This window comes from Schistocerca piceifrons, chromosome 1 (assembly GCF_021461385.2).
Source record: "Schistocerca piceifrons isolate TAMUIC-IGC-003096 chromosome 1, iqSchPice1.1, whole genome shotgun sequence".
Lineage (NCBI taxonomy): Eukaryota > Metazoa > Arthropoda > Insecta > Orthoptera > Acrididae > Schistocerca > Schistocerca piceifrons.
In genome coordinates, this window is record NC_060138.1 from 666,256,178 (window position 1) to 666,283,760 (window position 27,583).

Sequence of the window (27,583 nt, forward strand, 5' to 3'; positions counted from 1 at the left end):
AGCCTGCAATTGCAAGTTGGACTTGGTAGAAGGAAAGGTGCATTTTAAAATCGAAGATCAGTTTGTTACACTGATCTTACTGAGAAAGGAGGCAGTGTATGAGCGATATTTCCTTGGTGCTGCTGTGCAGTTTATTTGTGCTGAAAATAATAATATGTACCGACTACCGATCAAGTCAATTCAAGAAGAGGATTTCAGACAAACAGTCAAACAGAAGATTGCTGAGTCAGATTGCCTAACGGATAGTCAGAGGGAACAATTATTCAATATATTAACAGAATGTGAGTCAGTTTTCGATGAAAAGCCCGGAATTATTAGAGGATATGTTTGTACATTACAGATTAAGCCCCATAAGACATTTTGCCGCACACACTATCCCATTCCCTGGCGATTAAAACAACCAGTTCAGGAAGAGATACAAAAAATGTTAAACTGGAATGTTATTGAACCGTTGAACAGCCTATATTGTTATCCATTGCTTGTTGTACCAAAGCCAGGAGGAAAAGTTCGATTGGTATTAGATGCAAGGGAAATTAACAAAATTATAGTACCTGTGCGCACACATCCGGAGAACATCGATGAGTTAATACAGAAATTTCAAGATGCATCCTATTTAACCAGTATTGATTTGAGAAGTTCGTTCTGGCAAGTCCAGTTAGACAAGAACTCAAGAAAATATACTGCTTTTATATATGGAGGGAGAAGCTATCAGTTCAAGGTCGTTCCGTTAGGTCTCAATATCAGCTCTGGAGTTTTTATTTCTGCATTGGACTATGCCCTAGGCCCAGAACTACATAGTCAAATAACAATTTTTGTGGATGATCTATTAATTGCCTCTAAAACTTGGGAGGAACATGTACAACTTATTAGGAGGATTTTTGCTGTGTTCAAACAAACTGGTATAACTGCAAATCTAAAAAAATCCCAATTTTCTCTACAGAGAATTAAATTCTTAGGACATATGATTAATGCAAAAGGCATTCTTCCAACAGAAGCGAAGATTAGTGCGAAAACAAATATTCCAACTCCAAGAAACAGAAGACAACTGAAAGGCTTTATAGGCTTGGCTTCATTTTTTCGTCGATTTATTAAAACTCAAGCAATGAACTCTGAAGCACTAAACCGGCTCCTGAGGAAAGATGTACCATGGCAATGGTCTAATGATTGTGAAAAGGCTTTTTGTGAAATTAAGGATCAACTGATAAATGCTCCGTTATTATACCACCCTGATATGAATGTCGGCTTCTGTTTAGCCACTGATTCATCAGATGTGGGATTAGGATCTTGTTTATTTCAAATTATGTACATCGATGGTGTAGAAACCTTTTGTCCAATTGCATTTGCTAGCAGAGTTTTATTCACCTGTGAAAGAGCATATACCACTACGGAATTGGAAGCTTTAGCAGTTATTTGGTCTTTGAAAAGGTTTAATTATTATGTATATGGCTCAAGGATAGCCATTTATTGTGACCACCAATCATTAGCCTTTTTACAAACTTGTAAGTTGCTGCATGCTCGCTTGTTAAGGTGGACACTGGCGCTGCAATAATATCAGTTTCAAATTATTCATGTAGCCAGAAAAGAAAATATTATAGCTGACGCGTTGTCAAGATCTCCAGAAGGAATAACATCTGAACTGGATGTAAATAATAAGGCAGAATTTCCAGTGCTTCTTCTTCAAGAAAATAATTACAAGTTATATTATATTCATTTATGTAAGACAATGGCTCAGCTTCAGAAGAAGGATCGACAATGGAATGCTATAATACGACAATTTAATCAACAAAATCCTATGGTCAATTTGGAATACTACCGGCTTGTGAATAATATTTTATTTTTTAAATCTGGGAAGGCTGAGAATCCAAAGTCGTGTGTCTGCATACCCGAAGAATATGAAGAACGATTAATTTGGTTTACACATTTGACCTGGGGTCATGTTGGTATTGTAAAGTGTGCTAATAAGATTAGATATTATTGTTACTTCACAAATATAAGGCGAAAAGTGCACAAAGTCATACAGAAATGTGTTCTCTGTCAAAAGGCTAAACCTGACAACAAGGGAAATAAAATTGCGCTTCACTCAATAAAACCTGAAGCACCAAGATCACTTATATCATGTGATATTTGTGGACCACTTCCTAGAGCCAGAGGTGGTGTTAAGTACATTATTGGATTTTGTGATGTGTTTACAAAATATGTTAAACTATATCCTATAAAATCAGCAACTGCAAGAGCTGCCGCAGTAAAGTTTGTAAATGACTACATTCCTCATGCAGGGATTCCAAAATCTATAATCTCTGACAATGCGAAGATATTTACTGGATATTTATGGAGAAAATTAGTATCACAACTAGGAATAAAACAGATATTTACATCTTGCTATCATCCACAAGGGATTTTAATTGAACTGGTTTTTCGAGAACTAAACAGATTCATGAGAACGTACTGTCATGATAAACAAACTACCTGGATAAACTATTTGACCGAGTTTGAGCAGATTTATAATAATTTACCTCATAGTTCTACAAACTTTACCCCGAATGAACTGATGTTCAGAGATAACGAAAGAAACTTTTGGGTAGATAACTTGCCTAAAGTCGAGGACACAAAAATGTCATGGGAAGAAAAAATTCGCAATGCCCTCATTAATATTACGGAGAAAGCAAGACAGGGAAAGGAAATCCATGACAGAAACATCAAACGGATTAAGACTTCCAATATTGGACAGAAAATTCTTTTAAGAAGACACATCAAGTCATCAAGGTTGAAGAAGACCATCAGAAAATGGAATCTAATTTATACAGGTCCATATATAATAGTTGATATACCAAATCCTGGTGCGTATTTATTAGCATATCCGGATTCTGGAAGAATAAAAGGATCATTTCCCCATGTAGACCTAAAGAGGTACTTTTAAGGAAAGTGTTTCAAATTAAATGAAATGTCTGTATGAAGTATTTGGGTGCTAAAAAAAATTGAAGTGCAAAGGACAGTATGCCTCAGCTACTGTGATAGGTTAAATGACAGCATGCCAAGCATCTGTGATGGTTTAATGAACAGTAAGCGATTGCTCCTGTGATAGTATAGGAGTATTTAGAAAAGTAAGTGGAACTGTAGCTATTGCTGCTGTGAAGACTTACGGATTATCTGTCTAAACGATGATCACCAAATAAGCTTGTGAGTATGAAATAATATACATTCAGGGAGCGTTAATCTCCAGTGAGAATAAGTTTACTGAAACTATATGATCGAATACGGCGCTTGCGTATGAAGTTAGTGTTTGTAAACTGACAATACACAGGAGAACAAATGAACCACGTTAGGAAATTAAAATCGATTGCTACTGTCCACAGATATAAAGACTCACTGTTTTTTTTTTTTTTTTTTTTTTTTGTGCGAGCTAAATTCTATTCAAGAGAATTTAATTAACTAGCTTAGTGTGAGTTTATAAAATTAGAGTTAATAAGAAAGTTCGTCATTGAATTTGTAATAATGTGTCGTTTTCCAGTTGGATTTGTTTATTGTTATATTGCATTCATATATGTTCATGAGAAAATGCGGCATTTGGAGTATAAAAGAGAAAAATTTGATCGTCAATAAATACTAAGATTAATTTCAGCTGGAGAGGTCATGCAGCAAGACTTAATTAAACGTTCTCTTTCAGCAAAATTTCATTTTAATCATGTATGAGTAAGATATAATTTTTTTGGAAATTGTCTCAAATAATAAAGTTTTTAATATTCTGACATGCTATCCACATTCGTACTTGAAACCAAATTAGGAAAGGTTCAGATCTACTTCCACCTGGAAAAGCCAACGAAAAAATAAATAAATAAATAATTAAAATCAGAATTAGAACCTTTCGGCTTACTCAAGAAGATGAATGAAATTATCCATGTTTTCAAAATTGTTTTCCGATCTGGAGTTGTGATATTGTGCAATTACAGTATCGATTAAGACACCTAGGTGTGGAAAGTATAAGACGAATGGATTTTCCCATTCCTCAGATGGAAGATTGGATGGATCAGGTCAATATTTGAGTTCAAAATGAATCTGGAGAAATTCGACTAAGCCTTCTCTTCCAGGAATCTTTAATAGTTGACCGTTCCTTAGACGAATTTTGATTATTTCATGCCACAATCCTGAGTACCTCTTCCTGAGGTTCCTTCTGGTCTCTCAAATCCGTTACGTCTCCTGTCCGGTACGCCAATGCGACGCCTGTTCTCCGTGCCGTGTCCCATGTTCCTGTTCGATCAGTTTCATCGCAGTTCAGCAAGACATCGATGAAGAAAATTTTTCAGAAGATTGTAAAAAAATTTGCATGTGCAAAGATTTTTTTTTTTGGCTATGAGGCAGATTTTATCTTTCCTATGAATTCTAGGATATCTCTCAAATTTCTAAATTATTCTGTCTTTCCTATCATCTGTGATATTTAGTTGGGGTCTAAGCCTCCAGGTTTTCCGGGGTTTCCCTGTGAAGGCCAGTTCCTGAATAGGTATACCTGATTAACAACTACAGAAGTCTATCTTCCCTGGTTGTGTACGTGGGATGCGGGTATGCCCCAGTACACGTGAAAGCAACAACTAGGTATCTAGGTAACGAAGATACCAAATCTCTTTCAATTCTTGTAATAAAAAAAAATATATCTTACTAACTTCTTAAAATTGATAGGAACGTATGTTCCACAAATTCTAACGAGTTAGCTAAGCCAATAGTTAGCTCGCAAAGTGGATACATATCAACTTTGCTCGCTGTGAGGGGCGATGTAATGTCTCTTGCAGCGGTCTCTCCGCAATATTTTCAGAAATTTTATAAATTATGTAACTCAGTACATATCTCGAAATATCTCTTTTTATCTTACCGATTATCAATGCAAAGTAGTTTCAAGCCCAATTATTCCTTGGAGCGTCCATTTACTCCATGGAATAGCTTCTCTGCTATCTATGTTTTCTCTTATGGAAAGAAGGGGGGACTTCTTGCCGATTAGTCGTGAAAGAAGGAGGATGTATATGTATGTATTATTGAGCTAGTCGCCATCTTGATGAGATTCTGTATGAGAAGGAATTTAATACACGAACTAAAGTAAGTGTGTTCGCGTATTATTTAACTGATTATTATTGACAGTGTCTGCTTACTATGCTGTGTTGCACGGGATCAGTGGGGAACGTCTGATTTACACTGGACGAACCTGCCGTTTTGTATGCTCAAGATATCCAGTTACTTCAAATAAATAGGCTAACACGGTCTTACCAGCAGATCTCCGGTCTTCCCCATGTGATCACCGAAAGTTAATAATTATTACAAATGTTTCCAGGAGATCGACTGATAATTTTCGTCGCACCGAGACTTCGAAATTGCTTCACTGCCTTATGGAATTTAAGTTACGCTCAATTTAATCAGGATAGAACAGTATTGAACTGTGTGAATGTGATAAGCCTGCTTTGTCAGTGAAAATTCCCTTAACATACACATGTTTTTACTATCCTGATCAATGAAGCTAAATCAGACCGGTGTGAGAGAGGTTTGGAAAATTTTAGATCCCACACAAAAAAATATTAAAGGGTGGTGAATTCGTTGAAGTACCAGGTACATCAAAAGAGCTCCATTAATTTTTGTGAAAGTGAAATACTTTGTACCAATTATTTAATTTCGATTAAAACTTTGTTAAAATGAAAAAAAAAAATATTTAAATAAAGTGAGTACTGAACGTTGTGTGCTTACCTTTATGTAATTCTTCAACACTGATGAAATAGCTTCACGTACTTCTGGCACTATGAGGGAAATTAGCAGAATATGATACTCTGAATAAATACGTTAGTGAATTGTACGAATCCGAAGTGGCTAAAAATCGCAATGCGATCGCCGGTCGAATTCTTCGTGGAGTACTCTCTTGGCAATCGGTACCTTTCCTTAGAATAACAGGTGTAGTTAACTGTAGTAAATAATTGAAGTCTTTATTGGACGTTCTCGTAAAATTACTGAATAATGCACCATATCTGCTGCTAGATCTCCTAGTGTACTCGTTCAAGGGCCTTATTTAAATATTCTTCTCTTCCACCATCGTTTCCTTCCTTTCCATTGTTAGCTGCATGTGCGATGAGCAAGTAAGCAGCATCCGCAATCACTTTATCACCCATTCTCCTACAAGACCGACTCAGTGTGACCCAAATTCTGTTGCTTTAATATAAATTAACGTGCCGCATGCAACATAAGCCGCAAGATGTTGCCTTTTGTAGCATATTCCAAGAAAAATCACCACATTTCCGTAGCGTGGCCGCTGTGGCCGAGCGGTTCTAGGCGCTTTAGTTCCGAACAGCGCTGCTGCTACGGTCGCAGGTTCGCATCCTGCCTCGGGCATGGATGTGTGTGCTGTCCTTAGGTTGGTTAGGTTTAACTAGTTCTAAGTCTAGGGGACTGATGACCTCAGATGTTAAGTCCCATAGTCCTCAGAACCATTTGAACCATTTTGATCCGTAGCCTGCCACAATGTTGCAAGATGTTGCCCCAGCGTAAACGAGCCTTTACACACACACACACAACATAAAGGACAAAAACAAAAATTGAGTTCACATCTATATAAACTTTGTTATTAGCTATAGTATTTCTTTGATAAGCCCTACATTTACAACTGTATAGTTACCTTGTTACCATATTAACTACCGGTATTTTTCTAATGTTTTTAAGCAATAGGACACGAACGAAGGTTATGTAACAAAAAATTCGAAGCAATCCCATTATACAGTTTACTGACTTCCTTCTCGGCCCCACCAACGAAAATTATCACCAGCCACCACTGCAGAGCAGCACTTAATCCCGCGCGCAATGACAAAAGGCGAACCTTCATATGGCAGTTGGTACGACAGTGTTGTTAACACGGCATATTGCGAAAGGGAAGTTCGTCGGTCAGTCTGACTGACTCAGTCAGTCAATCAAAACGTTTTGTTGGCCGAGCGATTTGTGCTTGTGTAGGGCCCTAAAGATTCTCCTCCTTGGTGGGTTGTATGTAATACGATGAATAATGAATGAGTGACTTAACAAAATGTGTGTTCTGTTGTTGTTACGTGATGTCCCAACTGTATTGCATGGTACCAATTATTATTGCTTTTCCATAGTAAACTGTACGAGACATATATTCTGAATGTTTGTGTATGATACGGATTGCTATTGAGTTATCAAGTGTGTTTTCAATAAGCTGACAAGATGCTGCTGTGGATGTATTATGTTCGTACATTGGTACTTCTGCGTACGCGTAACGCAGCGTCTGCTTCTGTTCGGCAGTCATCATTTTGTGTTGGTATGTGCTTTTAGAATATTGGAATCGAGAGGTATCATGTATCAGTTGTACGAGTGTTGTGGAGAAAGTGGACTAACTGGCGAAACATTTGCAATCATCGTGAGTTCCTTCATTCAACGATGTAAACGGCTTCTTACAGTAGATGACCCGAGTCTTTCAGTTGTTCTGACGATCATGTGTGTTTCGCTTCTGACTTGTACTGTAATCATGCTCCATAAACGGCATGGTCACGATAACACCTTAAGAACAAGCACATTGCTTTTTCCACAAAACGGTGATAACGGGACCACCAGAAACGTTAAGATTTCTTAGGAAGAATGAAATGTTTGGACTACGTCTATCAAAACATAAAAATGTAAATGGTGTGAAATATTGCTGTAATCAGTGCCTTTGGAGAAGGGAGTTCCGAAAAACTTAATTACGTTGAAAGTGAATAGGGGCAGTGTCGTCGCCCGATTTGCTGATCTACAGTTGGTTCAATACATGGCTGTGCCCTGTGTACAGTGAATTTATTTGCAGCCAATTCTGATAACTTTGACATTCCGAGTTGATTTCTTGGTTGTAACCGTTGGTACGAAATTCCCCAATAATTCTAATTTGTATAAGTATCGTGGGAATTTAGATGTTAAATTGATGTGACTACTGTAATCATCTAAAACAATGTCTTAGTAATTACACTTGACATCAAGAAATTAAATTCGTCAATGGAGACTGATCACTGCAATCCATCATAATGTTTCATAAGTCAATATTGCACATTAGCAGGCCTTTGTCAACCTGTTTGCAGTTGTCTCAGGAAATCTACCTCATTTCAGGGTCTCATTTTGCCCACACAAGTGGCATAAAGGTAAAAGTAATAATTTTACTGTATCATTTTTTTCATATGTGGGATTAGGCAAAGAGATTGCATTAGATCATTATACTTGGCACAGTGCAGTATCAGCTGTATAAAATTAGTTCCTCATAGCAACTCTGTTTCTTAGAGTGAATCAATGATCATCCAATATCTTTGTAATTCCTTCAAACAAGATTAACATTGTGCTTGTCAAAGCCATTAAACAGCAATCCTCCCCTCACTCTCAAATGTTTAGTCACATTGTTTTGGATTCGAGTCATTATTTCTTGGAAAAAATGCTACAAACGTTAGAAGTTCAGAGCTCCCCTCGCTCTTCCCTGCAACATATTGTGACCATCATGTGATCATGGTGTATGCAGTGGTGTCAGTTGGGTTGGAATGTGACTGTTTGTGAATTGGTAAGGCCAACAGATGCCAGTATTGGTACAAAATAATAAGTTTTGTAACCGAATAATCTGGTGCCAATGCTGAGATCCAGGTTAGTCTTCGACAATATTTGCTCCTCATTTAATATGCTTTCTTAGTAGGGGAGGGAGTAGCAGTAGTGGTGTTGGCTCTGGCCAGAATGTTCATCATGTGGTAGGCGAAGTGCAGCTCAACGTATGAGGCCATTGCACACACACACACACACACACACACACACACACACACACACACACTCTTCTCATGTACTGTATGCAAACGGTGGTATTAGCAGATTATGTTAGTATGACCAGTAATTCAACAAATATAGACATTCAAAATCAGAAGTTTCTCACTAGAGCACTGAAAAAGAAATGTTTCCTTAAATGATCAACCAAAACAGTACACGTATGGCGAGACACTGCCATGAAAGGATAAAAATTTGGCTCGAGAGACATCACTTACTTTCTTGTTTGACACAGGGCTGGAGCACCTCCCTGGCCAGAAGCTGTGATGTAACAAGCACGGCTGTCCGTGCTGGTTGTTGACATTTCTGTAACATAGAAAACATGAACTAAAGAACAGGGGTCACATAAAAATTGCATTTCAGTGCCGTAACAAGCTGTTTGGTAGCATTACCTAAAAATGAAAATAATTTTTTTCTCCGTCTTCTGTGTGTTGTGGATGATGTAAAGTCATGGGAAGTATTAGCAGTTGTTTTCTTCCTCCTCTATTCTCTTTGTTGTGTGATTAGAATAGCTAGTGGCTCCTGCAACCCTCTGATACAGCTTTCAATGAGATTTTTGCTTCCTTGTTGTGTTGTCTTACTTTTTTTCTGCCCGTTGGTCCTCTGACTGGTTTGATGCCATCTGCCATGAATTCCTCTCCAATGCTAACTCTTCACCTCGTAGTAGCACTTGAAACCTACGTTCTCAGTTATTTCCTGAATGTATTCCAATCTCTGTTTTCCTCTGCAGTTTTTAACCTCTACAGCTCTCTCTAGTACCATGGAAGTTATTCTGTGATGCTTCAACAGATATATTAGCATCCTGTCCCATATTTTCCCTTCCTCGCTGATTCTTCGGAGAACCTCCTCATTGCTTACCATGTCAGTTCACCTAATTTTCAATTCTTCTACATCCTTCTATAGCACCACATCTCAAACACTTCGATTCTCTTCTTTTTCCAATTTTTCCCACAGTCTGTAATTCACTGCCGTACAATACTGTGCTCCAAATGTACAGTCTCAGAAATTTGTTCTTCCAACATAAGGCTTATGCTTGATAATAGGAGACTTTGCTTTGCCAGGAATGCTTATTTTACCAGCTGTAACCTGCTTTTTGTGTCATCCTTGCTCCATTTGGCATGGGTTATTTTGCTGCCGAGGTAGCGTAAGTCCTCAAATTCATCTGCTTCGTGATCACCAATCCTGATGCTAAGTTTCTCGCTAGTCTTATTTCTGCTGCTTCTCGTTACTTTTTTACTTCTTTGATTTACTTTCAATCCATATTCTGTACTCATTAGGCTGTTCATTCCATTCAGCAGATTTTACAGCATTGCATATGATCACATATGTCTCAATATTAAGAACTTTCTGTGCACCTATGATGAGCAAAGACTGTAGTGCCATGCTGTGTAATGAAGAGACAGCAGTGAGAATTGTTAAAGTGTGAAGGTTGGCAGATGACTGGCGGAACAACAGGATGGACTAGCCAAGCACTGAGGACGCAAATGCATTTTTGTGCAGGTGTTAACGTATTTTGTGAGAGGTCTAACTAAACTTGTAGCATGGTTGTAAGTGAAGGCTGTAATGCACAGAAGAATATAGAAGTGGCCTTTATTTGGTAATGAGTGTCAAACAGCCACCGCTGTAGTTGATGCTGCTGCTGCAGATGATGATGATGATGATGATGATGAGTGTGTCCACCAACCATAAATTCCAGTATTGCACAGTAATTACCCTATGCCCAAGTTGAAAGAACTGACACATTCGAAATTGAAATCAACTGTCATTGGATTTATCAGGTAATTGTATTAGCAATCGTGGTAGAGTACAGGTGAAACTGTCTCATTGGAACAGTTTGATAAAACTTTTTCACGTTTCTAATATAACAGTGTAGGTCATTTACAACCCCTTTCTTGTTTCACAAGATTTCTTTGGTCACACTATAGAATCTGCTAATACTACAGTGGAACATATATGAAATTGTGTGAGAGATCATTACTTTTTAATCCTCTGATATCACAGCCCTAAAGTTGTGCATTTCCTTAATATATAAAATTTAATCAGTTCATTTTATTTTGCAGTAATTTACTAAATCATTTGTATTGTCTTAGAGTATCAAGAATAGCAGCATGTCAAAAGACCCAGTAATAAATTTCAAATGATATTTTAGATCCATATGGATGCTGACACTGCCAGTGCAACTTCCTACAGCATGTTGATATTAAGAAATGAAACTGTAAAAGTCACTATCTAATTTGTTGTGTGGAAACCTGCACCAAACAGTTCAATGAAGTGTCCGTGTGATACAGTTACTGAAACTTGCTTTTATTCAGAAGCAGGAGTGTAGAAATGATAGTAGGAGCTACCCACACATCTACAGTGTAACATCTGTGATGATGGTGGCTGGCAGGAAAATAGGTGGATGAATGCCATTCCATCTGTGTACAGTGTTGCAAGTATGTAAAAATTTCAAGTCCACTTCCCATGCTAATGAAAACAAATACTAGAGAATAGTACATGACAAAACTTACTTGGTTATTACAATAAAAAATAAAAATCAGTTTGGGTTATAGTGGTGGTGAAAACGTTAATTTTTACACTTCAACCAGGAGAAAACATCATAATGCTCTGTGAAATTGAGATAAAAAAGTTTGAGACATTCTGCAAGGTTCTATTTACCTTCAGTAGTTGCTAAATATACAAAATATAAGAAGGGGGGAGGGGGGGGGGGGGAGAGAGAGAGAGAGAGAGAGAGAGAGAGAGAGAGAGAGAGAGAGAGAGAGAACTTCCAGTGAGCAACTTTTTTTTGAGAAACATGAAAATTACTTTTGGAATCTCAAACAGCATCTTTCATGCACTGTATTAGCCATGATTAATATTTTATTTCCAGGATTTCTGCTCTCGCATGTGCTTGAACTAAGGTAGTATGTACACTCTGTTGTAAAGTATGCAAAATGTTTCCAGCATTTTTAGATGTGTTAGCTATGTACAAAGATCTTGCATGAATTCATCTTTTGATTTGGTTAAAGTTTGAAACATGCCACGATCAACAGTAATCCACTGCTTGGAAGTAATGTTTTCTGTTATTTTCTCTTCATATTCGGAAATTAAGACATCTTTAAAAAAATCTTGCATCAGTGGACTGCATGTGATTTTGGACATCCAGTGTTTCTTGCTCCACCTATCATTATTTTCAATTTTGATGAGCTGTAAAAGTACAGACAGCCCACTAGTTCCAGCTGTAATGCAGTCAGACAATTCAGCAAATTTTGGTAATCCAATTTGGACCTGTGGATAGTTTGATTTGAAAACTTTTTAGTACACTTCTTAGTTTTCCTAAAATTAACCATTTTTGAACATGCGTAGGCTTGCCATCACCATCTTTTCCCATATAAATTTAATTCTTTTTGCCAGACATTTGCTGTTAGTATCAACTCCAGGGAAGGTCTGAAAGCAATGCACTATAATTTTATTACCAGAAAGTTTAATAGGTAACAAAAGAAAGATCTTACCTCTTTTACCTACTTTTCTACATAACCACCAAAATACGAGGTGCATTCAAGTTCTAAGGCCTCCGATTTTTTTTCTCCGGACTGGAAAGAGATAGAAACATGCGCATTGTTTTAAAATGAGGCCGCGTTCATTGTCAATACGTCCCAGAGATGGCAGCACCGTATGGCAGATGGAATTTTACCGCCAGCAGCAAGAATGAGAACTGTTTTAAACACTTAAAATGGCGACGTTTTCCTTACTTGAACAGCGTGCAATCATTCGTTTTCTGAATTTGCGTGGTGTGAAACCAATTGAAATTCATCGACAGTTGGAGACATGTGGTGATGGAGTTATGGATGTGTCGAAAGTGCGTTTGTGTGTGCGACAGTTTAATGAAGGCAGAACATCGTGTGACAACAAACCGAAACAACCTCTGGCTCGCACAAGCCGGTCTGACGACATGATCGAGAAAGTGGAGAGAATTGTTTTGGGGAATCGCCGAATGACTGTTGAACAGATCGCCACCAGAGTTGGCATTTCTGTGGGTTCTGTGCACACAGTCCTGCATGACGACCTGAAAATGCGAAAAGTGTCATCCAGGTGGGTGCCATGAATGCTGACGGACGACCACATGGCTGCCCGTGTGGCATGTTGCCAAGCAATGTTGATGTGCAACAACAGCATGAATGGGACTTTCTTTTCGTCGGTTGTGACAATGGACGAGACGTGGATGCCATTTTTCAATCCAGAAACAAAGCGCCAGTCAACTCAATGGAAGCACACAGATTCACCGCCACCAAAAAAATTTCGGGTAACCGCCAGTGCTGAAAAAATGATTGTGTCCATGTTCTGGGACAGCGAGGGCGTAATCCTTACCCATTGCGTTCCAAAGGGCACTAAGGTAACAGGTGCATCCTACGAAAATGTTTTGAAGAACAAATTCCTTCCTGCACTGCAACAAAAACGTCCGGGAAGGGCTGCGCGTGTGCTGTTTCACCAAGACAACGCACCCGCACATCAAGCTAACGTTACGCAGCAGTTTCTTCGTGATAACAACTTTGAAGTGATTCCTCATGCTCCCTACTCACCTGACCTGGCTCCTAGTGACTTTTGGCTTTTTCCAACAATGAAAGACACTCTCCATGGCCGCACATTCACCAGCCATGCTGCTATTGCCTCAGCGATTTTCCAGTGGTCAAAACAGACTCCTAAAGAAGCCTTCGCCGCTGCCATGGAATCATGACGTCAGCGTTGTGAAATGTGTACGTCTGCAGGGCGATTACGTCGAGAAGTAACGCCTGTTTCATCAATTTCGGGTGAGCAGTTAATTAGAAAAAAAATCGGAGGCCTTAGAACTTGAATGCACCTCGTATCAACACATTTCTCTCATTGTGGTACCAGTTTCAGTATGCCCTGTACGTAGAAGTCCTAGCCATCTGCAGACTGCTGATTTCAGTTCTGCATTTGTCGCAGAGCAGTGGCTGTCCGTGAATTTCTGCATGGGACCAAGCAGATGAAAGTCCGACGGTGCAAGGTGCAGACTGTATGGTGGGTGTTGGAGCACCTTCCACCCAAATTTAACGATTTTCTGATGAACACGAGCAACAGTATGGGGGTGGGCATTGACTTGGGGAAGTTTGACGCTGGCAGCATTAATGTTGTGGCATTTGCCACGAAGGGCGTGATGCAACTTAACCAATTTTAATGTAGGCTGCAGCATTCACAGTGGTTCTGTGTTCAGCAAAATCCTCCAGTAACACACCATGCATGACTTAGAACACTGTCACTAGCCTTTCCTAGTAGATTCACTCAGTTTGAATTATTTTCATACTGGGAAACTGGCATGTTTCCACTCCGTAGAGGCCTGCTTGGTTTCAAATGTGTAGTGGTATGCCCATGACTCATCACCAGTGATGCCCTTCTGTGGTGTAAGTGATTCAAGGTTGTTGTCATTCGCTGGTCCTTGTGGTTGTCTATATGGTTGCCTATCAGGTTCTTAGGCTCCCAGTGAGCACTAACTTCATGAAATTTCAGTGTTTCGGGAACAGCATCATACACCGTACCACTGGAAATGTTGAACTGCTGTGATAAAGTTAGCAGTTGCACGTGCCCATCATTCAAAATTGTTACCTGAATGGCTCCGATGCCCTACGGGGTTGCAGCTGTTACTGGCTGCCTGGTGTGTGGTGAATAGCTAAGACTCACATGGCCCTCTTGGAAGAATGCTCATCGCCTCGAGACATTGCTACGGTCCATATGTGCCACACATGTCCCTGTGTATTTCACTTGGTTTACGCCCTTTGGCCCACAAATATCGAACCACACTTCGCTGCTCTTTACAAGTTGACAACAGTAACATGCGTGCCGTTTTTGTTTCTTAGTTCAGTCTTCTCTTGCTAGAGCTGCACATGAAAATAAAATAACGTGTAGCGCGAACTTCAGACTATATCATCGTGAAATTTCAACATTCCAGGTGCAATATCAGGGTAGAAAAAAAATTATTGTGTTTTTGCAGACAGGGACTGTCCAGGTTTAGTATGACGGTTAGAGGATACTCCTTTTCATTCAGTAATTTATTTGTTTTTATTGCCATGCGTTGCTTATTCCAAACTCTTTCTGTATGAGCACATTGCCAACTTTCGGGTAGTGATGTTTTTCCTGTCTTACTAGAAATTTGAAATTTCCTTTTAAATTGACTGATAAATCCTGCTTGTGGATCATCACAGCCACGTATTTTGTGATTTTCACTCGTTTCTCCCTGAAAGAAAGTTTCACTCAATTTGCGTCTAATTTTTTGGCTTTATCTTTGCAATGTTTCTTTGAGCTGTTAAATTTCTATTTTATTGTGGAGGATTCTCGTGATGAAGTCAGAGATGTGTTTAACAAATGTTTCTGGTCATCCTGACTTAGGTCTTCTGTGATTTCCCTAAATCGCTTCATGCAAATGCCGTGATGATTCCTTTGAAAGGGCATGGCCGATTTCCATCCCAATCCTTCCCTATTCCGAGCTTGTGCTCTGTCCCTAATGACCTCAGTATTGACAGGATGTTAAAGACTAATCTCTCCTCCTCCGAACATTCGTAAACAGAGCGTTATCAGACATGCTAAAACTTGGTTGTATTTTTCCATAAGATTGTTTATTTTCAGTTATCAGCAGTACAGGTTTTCATTCTTTGGATAGTTTCAGTCTGCATGAAGTGCAGATTTACATTCTTTCTTCAGTATCCAAGTTCAGATGAATTATCTGAGAAGTTAAGTACCAAAGACAGTCGCCCAGTATGAGTTTCTTTTTAATGCATTACAACAAAATTTCACTACTTTTTGTCCATATTCTCTGTTCTTAAGAAATAAATGAAAGATAAACCACAAGAATTAAAAAATTTAAACCTACAAGAGAGGTAAAAGTGTAAAATTTCATTGGCTTTGTAGCACTGGCAAATATTTTTGACACTGCTATGGAAAGTAGTAGCACTGCCACAGTGGACACAAAATGGCCCCAGGCACAAAGGAAGTCATTGCAACAGCCACCAACTTGACATTCACTGCCTGAAGGCCAGTCACACAACTGCAATAGTGCCTAAACTACGAGCTGGACTCTGCAAGAGCAACCCCGTTCTACAGCCATGGGCTGCTGTCATGTCTTGAGTGCATGATGGAAAATGGCACCTTGGTGCAACAAGTGGGTTACAGTTGAGTATAAATGACCTCCCACATTTGCAGGATCAGTCTGGGAGTACCCACCAGGATGGGAGGACTATGTCAGCATCATTTCGCAATAGAATGGCATACAGCCACCAAGAATACCAGCCACCATCAGACCATCTCAGAGTACTAAGGCCGTATTCCTGGACTCAACACTGGTGGGCGTCCTTTGGCATCACACAGCTGCTTGCACTGGAGGGTAGCAACTCAGGCCACAGGTGCTGCATCTGCACACTCCACACCATCCATTAGGGTGCCTAGGTGCCACACGCAGCCACCCACAGGGGTGAGATCCCACACCGGAGGCTGGCACCCACTACAAGAGTTCATGTCTCCTTCTGTCCAAGCTGATGACTCCTCACACGGACAGCTTTGAAATGGGAAGTAGGTCGCACATGCTATGTCTGCTGTTTCTAGAATTAGCAGTTTTGGGTGCATTGGTGTGGCCAAGGGGAGGCTGACAACAGAACTGTATACCATCCTAGCCACACTTGAAAGGAGCGTGCTCATCAAACTGTGATGCTACAATTGTAATCCCATGAGTTATAATAAAATGTTTAAATCTTTGAACTTGTTTGAGACGATTATGGCTTGCTGCCTCATCACATCCACTGCCACTACTCAGTTCTGCACTAAAGCAAGCCTTGCACCCCTGGTCCTCTTCAGCTTAAATTATATTAGTACATTAATTATGAAGAGTAATAAAAAAAACATTTTTGAAATGCTATTTTACCAACCCAGTAATGCAGTGCAATGACGTTTAGCGCTGGAGTCCTCAGACTGTTCTAAAACTTGGTAAATTTTGTGTAAAATGATACTACTACTATTATTTCAGAAATGCTGTTGCAGGCATGCTTGACAAGTGCATAACATGTGTTGGATGCAGCAACCTGCCCTTTCTTCTTCCATTGCTTTGCCAATTTTATTTAAACAGTTGATGTATATTGAAGTGAATGTTTTTGTTTTATTATTGTATGTTGGTAGTATTTATTTACTGTTATGGCTTAAGCATAAAAAACTAAATTAAAAATTATATGAAATAAAATAGACATGTAGCCTGATTTAAACTGGTTGTCACTTGATAGGTAGTGGGCTGCAGGGCTCCTGCCACCAGCAAGCCAGTGGGAGCCTAACAGTGTCAGCTCCCACTATGTTGCCACTTCTGCTGAGGTTTGCTGCCTGAAGAACTGTGCCAGCAAGTCATTGTCATGAGAAATTTGATGCCTTGGTATATGATGAAAGCAGTCAAAAGAGGGACAGGCCAAGGGTGCACACTCCTAGGAAACTTTCAAAAAGTGTCAGACATGACGAGTTTACACACGGTCAGTTGTGTGAATTTGTGTGTTTCATGAGGGAGCATTTTGAAAGACAGAGGGAAGGATGTATGAGTGCCTCTACTTCCTAGCTGGTTGGCCGAGGTGGTGGAGCAAATTGCAGCTGCTCTACAAATTGGTGAATGACCAATGATAAGAATCTTGTAGGAGAAATTCATGAAAGAAGAATCGGATGAGTCGTCTAAATTGGAGACACCTAGGAAGAAGAGGCTTGTCGAAAAGGGGGTCACAAATCTCTACTCTTGTTGCAGTGGACCTGTTTCGGGCTGGTAAATAGTCCCTTGTTATGAATCATGGAAAAGTTAGGATTTCACTATAAATCCATTTCTGGCCACCAGTTACTACTGGAAGGCCAAGATGTTGCAGCCTTGCAATGCTGTTTGTTTAGAGAATTAGTAGGGACAAATTTTGATGATATTGTGTGGTTTGCTGAAAGATGCATGAGTGTGAGAGACAGTTAAAAAAAAAGGCTGGATAGATGATACCATCAGCAGTAGTATGGCAGCTCCGATTGGCAGAGGAAAACAATTATACCTCATGCCAAATATTGAGAAGGTTTCATTTGTATTTGTCTGCTGTTATTCACTTCAAACAAGACCTCCAATTACCTTGAGGAGGAGATGAAGCACAATGCTTTTGTAAAATGGTTTGAAGACACTGTACTTCAAAACTTAACGAAAACCTCAAACTCTGTAATTGTCATGGATAACACTCTATATCATTCACTTATACAAGACAAGACACCCACCATGCCAATGAAGAAAAATGACACTGTTTGCTGGCTAGAGAAATGTGAGATACAGTTTTACAGTAACTTGACAAGAGCAGAATTAGTAGAACCTGTCGCAACATAAGCCAAAGGACTCAGTTTACATTGTGAATGAAATAGCCAAAAAAATATGGGCATAACAAGTTCAGATATCCACCCAATCATTGCCACTCCAATGTAATAGTACTGATTTGGGCTCATGTTAAACATCGTATTGGCTTTGGAACTAGGCAGTTGAAAGTGACACCAGAAGATTGGTGAAAGATAGTGGGTCATGTCAAGGGATTGATACAGGAAGCACAGAACAGTGAAATGTGTTACAACAGTGCACCGAAGATTTTATAATACTTATCACTAAGAGGAGCAGCGATACTGATAGTTCCACTGACTCTGACTGTTTTATGCGGTGTCTTTGTATTGGCTGATTAGTTTGTAGTGTACAGTGTACTTTAATGAATGTCTTGCTTCCATTAAATCTTGTGTTTGTGACTTTAGTTCGATCACTTTCTCTTCCTTGTTGTGAGACTAAGGAATACTTTTCAGCCAACTCCTATAATATCCTTATGCTAAGTTAAACGGCATCTTAAATATATTTCATTTTGTGTAGGTGCCAAGACGTTATTTCATGTGTGTTAGTTTTTGAGATACGCAATGATAAGAAAAAAACTTTTTACAAATGCAAAAATTTCTCCTGTTTCAATAACCAATGCAAAAACTTAATTAAAATTAAGAAAAGATTGTTTTACTTGCTTAGGGATGTGACTTAGACTGGTACTATATGTAAATTTCAGAATTATTACAGTATTTTTGTAGGAGGTAGGGATTTTAAACCTCATACGTATTAAAAGTTAAACACAATCACAGTTGTGTGAAACCTCGGTATTCAGAAGTATATACATATAGGAACACAATGCAGTACAAAAATTTAGAAGATTTGTTGCTGAGTGAGATGTTCTATTAATAAATATAAAAAGGTATTGCTGTGAGAGACAAAGTTGAAAATTTAATCTGTTTAAAAAAGAAAAAAAATGTAACTCGTTTTCTAATTAAAATTAAGAACAGATTTTTGAGATGCTGAAAGACACTATAGAGATCTACATTGTATTTGAATTTGAGATATTTTATTTGATTTTTGTGGACGACGTAAGCTGTGATGCAATTTTCTATCACCAAGGAGAGGGATGCGTTATGGTGGCCGCCTGCAGGCTGAGCTTGATGTGACAGTGCCACAGCTTTATAGCTCGAAGGTCAAGTGACAAACTATTTTAAGTCGGACTGTAATTTCCCTTTCCTTAGTGACGTTAATTGTTATGAAGTGCAATGGAATAATAGGCTTTGAATAGTTGAATCAAATTTTGAAGTCTTCCCCCAGGTAATGTAAGAGTTAGGTAAAGTAGGTCAGTATGCAGTAGCTGAGCAGAATGGCAACAGGGAAGGACTGTTGATGTTGCATGTAATATGGTCACAAGACGGAGTTAATTGGTACACAGCGTATCAGCTGGGTGTCCAAAGCACCAGTGGAGCAGACTGTCATAGGGAGAGAATGATACTGTTATTGTATTGATGGTGCAGAGTGGAGTTAGAAGGCCAAATCAAGTTCAAGAATAACTGTTCAGTACACTGGCTCTGCAAAATAAGCCCACATCTGGTCCTGAAACATGGGGTGGAACACCTTTCAACTGCAACCAGGGTAACCAGAGAAGCTGACTGTAGAACAAAAGCAGGCCAGGTGATGTCACAGTGCACTTGGGCCATCCATATGTAAGTATTACTCCTGTTCTGGTGGAGAGAGTACTCAGTTTGCAGCTGTCCATCCTGGAGGTCAGACCTCTGATGGTCTCTCTCCTGATTGCCTAGCCAACTACAGTCTGATGGAAGAACAAGTCGTCCTTGTGGGGACATAGCCATCATGACCTGCACTGCCACCACCTTGACTCTAGACTAATGGGTAACTTGTGGTCTATCATCCATCAGGCCTTCTGATTGTCTAACCAGTGGGTCCAGAGAGCAGAATATAATCTGTCATTGTGGGGACATGTCACTGCTGCCACCTATCTCTGTTTCTGAGGCAGTTTTCGATGCTGCTGGCCTCTCTGATGTTGGGAACCCGCAGCGAAACTCAGCGTTACACAGATACTGTGCAGAGTGCCTTCTGGGGCACTGTCTATAGTGCGATCAGGCACACTCTGGTTACCCAATTCCCTGAGCTGCTAGCAATGGTTGATGGAGAGCACAGATGACAATATCAGTATGGTGTGGCCAGTGACCTAGTGACTTCAGTGGGTGCTGATTATGCTGCTCTTTCTACCGGAACTGTACCAAGGTGATCCTGTGCCCTTGACAGAACTAGTAAGGCTGCCCCCATCCCCCTGCCAACTATCTTTCTGCAATTTTTTATACATAGATTTAGGAAATTTTGTAATTTGTAAGGTAGGTGTCATTAACATGAAAACTTCTACATTAAAAAAGCTATATAGATGAAAGGATGCAGACAGCAGCCATACTGTAGGATATAACCACAACGAAGGGATATGTGTGAAGAGGCGTGGTTAATCTGTGGCTCCTGAAGAGTAACAGCTTTTGTCATTCCAGAGGCAACAGTGTGCATGGGTGACTCATCTAGCCTTGTGACATTAACCAACATGTCATTACTGCACTGGTACTGTGAGTGGCTGAAAGCATGGGGAAACAATAGCAGTGACTCTTTTTCCCAAGGGCTTGCTGCTCTACTGCATAATTAATGACGGCATCCTCTTGGGTAAAATACACCAAAGGTACAATACTCCCCCTCTTTGGATCTATGGACGCAGAATACTCAGGATGTAGTCACCATCAGGGGAAAACATAACTGGCATTCTACAGCTCGGAGTATGGAATGTTAGGTCTCTCAACCCTGTAAGTATGTTAGAGAATTTAAATAGGGAAATGGGTAGGTTGAAGTTGAATATGGTGGTGATTAATGAAGTGTAGCATCAGGAAGAACTGGAGTTTTGGTCATGTCAGTACCAGGTCATTAACACAAAATCGGATAGGGGTCAAAGGAGAAGGTCCACTAATGATGATAAAACAAGAATGTGGGAAACTACTATGAGCAGCATAATGAACACACAATTTTAGCCAAAATGGACATAAAGCCAACACCTGCCCTAGCACTGATGTTATAGGCCAAGCAGCCCCAAGGACAAAAATAGAGACTGATAGATTGCATTATGTGAGAAATGAAATTATTCATATAGTTAAAGGAGCTGAAAATTTGTGATGAGTGACTAGAATTCAGTAGCAGGAACAGGAAGATAAATAAAAATGGTTCAAGTATCATGTAGGAAGATTGTATGCATGGAACAGACCTGGAAACATTGGGAGCTTTCACATTGATCATACACTGACGGAAAGGATATCGCAGCACCAAAAAATAATTATCGTAGAGTAGTGAAATTTCGGGAAGACATTGTCTAGGTAACATATTTAAGTGACTAACAACCTAAGTTCACAGGTTAATGTAAGTACGAGATAAACGATTGCAGATGTGAAATGGTGGTACGTTAATAACTGGCTTAACTGCCAGATTGTTGAATGCAAGCATGCAAATGGCATGCATCATGTTTTACAGGTGCTGGATGTTGGTTTGTGGGGTGGAGTTCCATGCCTGTTGCACTTGATCAGCCAATACAGGGACAATAATATCGGCCACGGATGATGTTGGAGTTGTCGTCTGATGGTTTCCTGTATGTACTCGATAGGAGACAGGTCTGGTGATCGAGCAGGCCAAGGCAACATGTTGTCACTTTGTAGTGTATGTGGACGAGCGTTACCCTATTGGGAAAAAAAACCTGGAATGCTGTTCTTGAATGGTAGCACAACAGGTAGAATCACCAGATTGACGTAAAATTTGCATCGGTGCATGGGATAACCATGAGAGTGTAAGTGCTGTCATATGAAATCGCACCACAGATCGGAACTCCAGGTGTAGGTCCAATGTGTCTGGGACACAGATAGATTGGTTGCAGGCCTTCGAGTGGTGTCCTGCTAACAAATGCTTGGCCGTCACAGGCAGTGAGGGAGAACCAGCTTTCATCAGAAAACACCCTCCCAGGGGGGCTCGCCACTCTTTGGTGGGTTCATGCTTGGCTACACGGGGCACAGCCTTTGCAGCGTTTTTTTCCTTTGCCTGCTGCATGTCTATCCTCTTGCTATTCTCTTTCCCCTCCCTTGGGGAACATGTTTGGGATGTTATTGGGAATGTTTTGCATTGTCTGCTGCTGATGTAAAAACAGTCTCACTTTCGTTTTTCACTTCATTTTCCTTTCTTTTTTTCTCTTCTCCTCTCATTCCTCCTCTTTGGTGTTTGAGGTTCCTCTTTTTCTTCTTCCTCGCTGTGCACTCCTGAGGGCCAGCCCGCATGTCTAACACATAACAGGTGACTGGGTAACACGTAATTCCCAGCCTGGGTTGACAGGTAGGTTCGCGTATACCCCCTGGTACAGGCCAGCCCCAGGGAGGTGTGACTGCCTGAGCTGCAACCTTCCCAAATTGCCAATTGGTCGGAGATGCTGGCAGTCATGGGGATTTCCTTACAATGAGTCAATTGTTTTCACAGTCAATGTCTACAAAACGTAAACGTAATGAGGCTAATGCTTCAAAGACCCTTCACACTGCACCACGGTTCCTCATGGTCTCACGTACTGAAGACCGTCAGTCCCTCACCATGGTAAATCTGTTTATTATTCAGAAAAGTGCTGATGCAATTTCCCACACTGTGAAATCCTGTGCTCTCGTTGATGGAATGGCACTTTGCTTTTGGGGACTACTTCAGATTCTCAAGCACAACAACTGCTTGCTGCCTCACTTCTCTGCAGCTACCCTGTTCGTGTTGAAGCTCATAGAACTTTGAATTCTTCCTGTGGTGTAATTTACACCAGGATGCTTGACGATCTAACAGAGATTGAAATCCAGTCTTAACGTCTCTGATCAGGGTGCATTGTCGTCCATCGTATAATGAAAAAGTAGATTCCTCCTTAGTGCCCACATGCACTCTTTTTTTCACCTTTGATGGAGCTTTGCTCTCATCCAAGATCAAAGCAGGCTATGAAATTATCACAGTCCAGCCGTACATTCCGAACCTGATGCGCTGCTACCAGTGTTATCGTTTCAACCACACTAGAACGTCTTGTCGACACCCAGCCAAATGTGTAACCTCTAGTGGGTATGCACACATGGGTGATTGTCCACCTCCTCCTCCCTGCTGTATCAACTGCAATGGCGGCCGTGCTGCCTCCTCTCAGGATTGTTCTGAGTATCTTGATTAGCAGGCTGTCCAAGAGATCCAGGTAAAGGAAAAAGCCCCTTACCAAGTCGCTCACAAGTTACTGGCTAGTCTGGCACCTATAGTTCTGTTCTTATTACCCCTCGCTCCATGAAGGACATGACCACGCAGACATGCGACCTCAATTTCAGGTTGTGAAATCATCCAGTGTCAATGTAGCATTGCCATCCCCCCCGTCCAAATGTGCAACCACCCACCAAACTCTCGCCTCAAGGGGCGAAGTCACCAGCTACGCAACTGTAGGCCGGAAAGGACAGAAGGAGTTCTCCCATGTAGACTTCCTCTCTACCTCCAGCCAAACACCACACGAGTCTTCCTCTAACCGGAAAGGCTTGAAGAAGTCCACAAAAGGCAAACGGTGTTCCCCTTCACCTACTCATAGATCCTCTTTGATGGTGTCGCCACAGGGTACCTTAGCCCGGCCGGCCTCTGTATTGCGGGTGCTGACCACAAACTGTTTTTCAGCATTGGACTCCACAGACTGACCGCACAAGCAAGCTGATGCTTCTGTGGCCCTATGGAGCAGGATCCTCCTGCATCTGTGCCCTATAGTAGAGTATCTACACCAGCTATCACTTGGCAGCCGTCGAGTTGACACCCCCAACATCTCTTCCTCCTCATGATTGTCCTCCAATGGAAAGTTCGCAGCTTTCTGTCTCACAAAGAGGTTTTATGGCTGCTTTTAGCATCACAACATCCCCTTATACTCTGCCTTTAGGAAATGAAATTGCACCCTCACAACTGCTTTGAGCTTTCACATTATTACGGATTCGTTTTGACCTTCCCCTTGAGATCAGTGTTCCATCTCATGGGGGCGTCATGCTGCTCATAAGGGATGACATTCATAGTCAACCCATCTCCCTGACTACCCATCTTCAAGCTGTTGCAGTTCGCCTTCCCCCACCCCCCCACCCCCTGCCCCCCTTCCCCCTGATTTGTTCCCTCTGTACCATTTATGTCCGTCCGTCATTTGATGTCACCAGCGCAGACTTCCTTCAGCTTATTGGGCAGCTACCTCCGCCATTTTTGCTATTTGGTGACTTTAATGCACATCATCCCCTTTGGGGACCTGTCAGATAGGTGCCCTCTTGGCTGACCTTCTTAACCAACTTAACCTCTTCTGCCTTAACACTGGAGCACCCACTTTCCTTTCCGACTCCTCACACACGTATTCCCATTTGGACCTATCCTTGTGCAGTGCCCAGCTTGTCCATCATCTTGAGTGATCTGTGCTTTCTGACACAAACTCAAACAACCATTTCCCATGTGCTCTCAGTTTGCTGACTCCTACCCCATCCATGTGCATGCCCAAATGGCAGCTTACTAAGGCTGACTGGCAGCTTTACTCCTCCTTGGAGACCTTTGAAGAACAAGATTTCCCCAGTTGTGATGGACAGGTGGAATATCTCACCAACGTTATCCTTACTGCTGCAGAACATTCCATTCTTCGCAATGCCCACTTTTATCTGCTCTGCGGCAGACGTTAACCTTTCCAGCACCCGGCCTTTGGTGCTGGGCAACAGTGCCTCAACAGCAGATTTAGTTATATGTTCTATTTGTGAGGGTTTTTTTTTATCGTACCATCTAAGGGTGTGCATTTAGCCTTCTCTCTGAGGTCGCCACCCTCCCTCCATTTTAACTGTCGTACTTTCTTTGCATTTGTTTGTCTGGGGTCGTCATCTTTACCCTGCATGTGTTCGTCTCGCCTTGTCTTTTTAGGATGGACATTTTAATGTGTTGGAGATATTGTGATCAGCCAGCCCAGACCATATACTCTATGGTTTTAATACCTTCTTCTACTTTTCCATGTCGTGTATATTTTCCCTGTTTTTTGTTCATTCCATGTGTTTTCTTTTTAGATGTGGTATTGGGTGTTTTGTAGCTTGAGTCATGCTTGAGTCAGGAAAAAGGGACTGATGACCCTGTAGTTTCGTCCCTTTATACCCCAAACCAACCAACCAATTGAATGCAGCATTCTGCAGTTGAACATCTCGTTACTTTGTCCCTCCATATCATGAATGGTTTTCTGTGGAAATCCCAGACCATGTTTTTTGACTTGGAGAAGACCTATGACATCTGCTGGAGAACTGGTACCCTCCGTACTCTTTACACATGTAGCTTCCATGGCCGTCTGCCCTGTTTCCTTCAGCCATTTTTAAACGTTCTAGTTTTCAAGATGAATGTGGGTTCTGCCTTGTCAGACACCTTTATCCAGGAAAACAGTGTGCCTCAGGGTTCCGTCCTGAGCATCGTCCTTTTGCTATCGCCATTAACCCTATTGTGGCCTATCTCCTGCCAGGAATCTTTTGCTCCCTTTTTGTTGACGATTGTGCCATCTATTGCAGTTCTCCATGGACCTGTCTCACTGAGCAGCATCTTCAGCAATCAGCAATGTCTTGATCATCTTTACTCCTGGAGCATCAACAATGGCATTTGTTTTTCCAGTAACAAAAATGTCTGTATGAATTTCTGGTGATACAAATGGTTTCTCCCACCATCTTTACATCTTGGGCCTGTTGCCCTTCTGTTCGTTGTAACTATGAAATTCCTAGGGCTCATGCTCAACAGGAAACTCTCTTGGTCCTCCCATGTATCTTACCTGGCAGCCCACTGTACGTGGCTTCTCGGTGTCCTACGTGTCCTCAATGGTACTTCCTGGGGTGCTGATCGAACCACCCTCCTCCGTTTGTATCGGTCCCGTGTCCGTTTGAAACTCGACTATGGGCGCTTTGTTTATGCATCTGCATGCCCATTCCTCTTATGCCGTCTCAACACTATCCACTATCACGGCATCTGTTTGGCCATGGGTGTCTTTTACACCAGCCTGGTTGAGAGTCTGTATGCTGAAGCTGCTGAACTACCACTGTCCTACCGCCGTGACTTTCTCCTCAGCAGGTGTGCGTGCCATTTGTCTGCCATGTGCGGCCACCCATCCTATGCCTCCTTCTTTGATGAATCCTTTGATCGTGAGTATGGGGCTCATCCCTCTTCTCTGTTACCTCATGGAGTCTGCTTTGGGCACTTGCTGCGACGGCTTAACTTCACACTACCTGCAGCTTTCCTGGTGGATGTGAACCCTTCACCACCTTGGCTTCGTGAAGCTGCCCCTTGTTAAACCTTGGCCTTCATTCGCTTCCTAAGGACACTACTCCAGCCTTGGTCTGTCACCTTCAGTTTCATGACCTTCACATGGAACTTAACGATATTACCTTTGTGTACACTGAGGGCTCTTGGTCTGACCGTGGGGTCGGGTATGCCTCTGTCATTGGCACCCTTGTCTTTAGATATTGGCTTCCGGCACACTCTTCAGTATTTACAAGCGAGCTCTTCGCTTTGTGTCAGGCCACAGAGTACATCTGGCGACGCAGCCCTTTCAACGTGCTCAGATTCACTCAGTGCCCTTCAAAGTCCATGTGCGCTGTACACTGCCCATCCCTTAGTGCAGCGGGTCCAGTAAAATTGTCATTTACTCCGTCTTGGTGGAGCCAGTGTGATGTTTCTGTGGGTTCCTGGTAATGTCAGTCTGCCAGGAAATGAGGCTGCTGACACTGCAGCCAAGGCTGCAGTCCCCGTACCTAAGCCTGCAAGTACCTATATTCCCTCTGGTTATCTCTGTTTGCCTTCTGTCAGGAGTTGATGTCCCTTTGGCATCGCCAATGGTTGTCTCTTCACAGGAATAATCTCCTGCTTATTAAGCCTCTCCCAGTGGCTTGAATGACCTCCTCTCAGACCTCCTGCTGGGAGGAGCTTATTTTAACTCAGCTGTGTATTGGGCACTGCCTTTTTAGCCATCGTCATTTGCCAAGTGGCGCTACCCCACCACCTTGTACACATTGTGCCCAAGTTTTAATTGTCTGCCATTTCCTGATGGAATGCCGTCTGATTTATCTGCCATTTTAGCAAGTGGCGCGTGGCTGTCGTTCGCGTTTTACTTTTTATCCACCAAAGCAATATGACGAAGGCTATTTAATTTTTCGTTTTGGACTCCCTTTTCTGTATGGTGTCTGTTTTACCCCTTTTTTCACATGCCTGTTTTTAGCTGTCTTCTATTATGTTAATTGGGACTGACGTATACTCGTTTTTTAACTCTTGTCTGTCTTTGTGTTCTATAGTTTTGACTTGGGTGCATATAACTCCAGTTGTTTTTTGCACCCTAAAGCAGAACAAAACCAAACCAATGAGAAA

At 41.2% G+C, this 27,583-nt stretch overlaps 1 long non-coding RNA gene across 2 annotated transcripts; it reads left to right on the top strand.

The window, feature by feature from the left end:
* Positions 1-6,935: 6,935 nt before the first annotated feature.
* On the top strand, positions 6,936-18,569 carry LOC124805744. Of its 2 annotated transcripts, none has more exons than XR_007017457.1 (2): positions 6,936-6,992; positions 17,058-18,569. It is a non-coding gene; the product is annotated as an uncharacterized LOC124805744 (long non-coding RNA). The 2 variants fall into 2 exon arrangements; XR_007017458.1 differs by having other exon boundaries at positions 6,942-8,141.
* Positions 18,570-27,583: the final 9,014 nt, after the last annotated feature.